This window comes from Kryptolebias marmoratus, linkage group LG21 (assembly GCF_001649575.2).
Source record: "Kryptolebias marmoratus isolate JLee-2015 linkage group LG21, ASM164957v2, whole genome shotgun sequence".
In the NCBI taxonomy this organism is placed as follows: domain Eukaryota; kingdom Metazoa; phylum Chordata; class Actinopteri; order Cyprinodontiformes; family Rivulidae; genus Kryptolebias; species Kryptolebias marmoratus.
The window spans coordinates 5,981,072-5,982,772 of NC_051450.1; the positions used below are offsets into that span (position 1 = coordinate 5,981,072).

The following is a 1,701-nucleotide window of genomic DNA, read 5'->3' on the forward strand; positions in this document are numbered from 1 at the left end:
GGGACACAGGCTCTGGCTGAGCCGCTTGAGGTGGGAAGCGAACTGTGTGTCACTCACTGCTGCACAAAGTACTAACTTCCAGTAAGTAGCTACTTAAAAAGTAGGTGTGAGACATTTTATTTGCTCCTACTTCTGAGTAGGATGAAACACATTAGCAAAGAGAATCAGACTCTAATTTTTCCTTCTCATTACTTTGGTTAAGTCATGATAAACTAGCTATGAAGCAATTTTTTATTTACTTGGTATAACATTTTAACCAATGACTTATATGGATAGACATGACATCTCGTGACTTTGGATGAACTAAAAATGCCGCCATCTTACGCTAGTAATTCAGTTCCGCTTTTGCGCTCATCGATACAAAAATGCCTTCTTATTGTGCTGCATTTTTCTGCACAAATCTTCACGGAAAATGTCCGGAGGGCGTTACATTTAATCGGTAAGGGTTTTTCTTTTAATAACAAGGCTGCTTAACAAGGAGATTAGTGTCTGAGTCTAACTTTACTGCAGAAGACGTGCATCAATACTGGACGTTACTAGCGCTAGTTTTAACGTAAAACTTTCTGTGTTATGCTTCTGTGAAGTCAAGGTCTTGCATTTAAAAATAAACGTGTGGTATTAACTGAAAATTTATAATCAGGGAAGTGACTGCCTTGCCACTGCAAAGTTCATGGAGGTAAAATGCCTTTGTAATTAACCGTGCTTAAGATAATTTTATTATGTACCAAAAATGCAGACGTACATTTGTATAGTTGTGTAATCAATGCATTTGCACAACTGTCATATCATAAACATTTTTTGTTTATGCTTTCAGGAGGTAGACGCCCTGTTTGACATCTTTAACTCACATAATCTGCACTTCAGTGGCTTCAAACATCTTATATGTCAAAGCAACTGGCCTGAAGTTGCTGAAAAAGATAAATGGTAAGAACTCATTTTGTTCACACTTTATATCTACCTAATATCAAAAAGTTCTGAAGCTTAGTGGATATATAAACTAAATGACACTTACATGCAATTGAGAGCATATATAAAGTTATTTCCTGTTATTTAAATAACATTGCAGGTTTTTAAATTGTAAAATCCTGCAATCTTGATGTTTATGTATTAATATGTTTCATCAATGCAAGTATACTGTCATTGTGGAGGTGGATTTAACAGCAACCCCAGTTGTCTACAGTTCATGGCTATCTTCCGTAAGCTGATTGTGCACAGCGGAGTGTTACCCAGCGCAAGCGGAAATGTGGCCATCATGGACAGCACACAATGCTTCAAGTTGTCTGAAGCGGGGCATAGTGAGGCGGCAGAGTCGCCGTTTAACGACAACAACTTGGACCACACATACTGCACGTGGATATCAACAAAACATGCTGTTTGTGTCAAACATTGTTACCTACATTGCAGGGTTTGTTGTGCATTGGATCATGTCTGCTGTATGTTGTGATGTCTGCAAAGCATCCTTAGTGTCAGCTGCTATTCAACCATCTCATGAGGAGTTGTATCAGTTGTTAGAGTTGAAAAACGAAAAGGGGGCTTGTCACACCATCACATGGTGTAGTCTACATCCTCACAGCAGCAGAGAAAGGTATCAGGCTGTTCATGAGCACTGCGTCAGCAAAGAACATCTGTTCCGTACATAAAGTAACAATGTATGTGAAGAATGAATGTGGGGACATTGATCCACTTTGCCTTGGGGAACAC

General features: G+C 39.0%; 1 long non-coding RNA gene across 1 annotated transcript; it reads left to right on the forward strand.

The window, feature by feature from the left end:
- Positions 1 to 385: 385 nt before the first annotated feature.
- Positions 386 to 1,695, forward strand: LOC112451271. Its single transcript, XR_003040059.2, has 3 exons — positions 386 to 439; positions 815 to 924; positions 1,149 to 1,695. It is a non-coding gene; the product is annotated as an uncharacterized LOC112451271 (long non-coding RNA).
- The last annotated feature ends 6 nt before the right edge of the window (positions 1,696 to 1,701 follow it).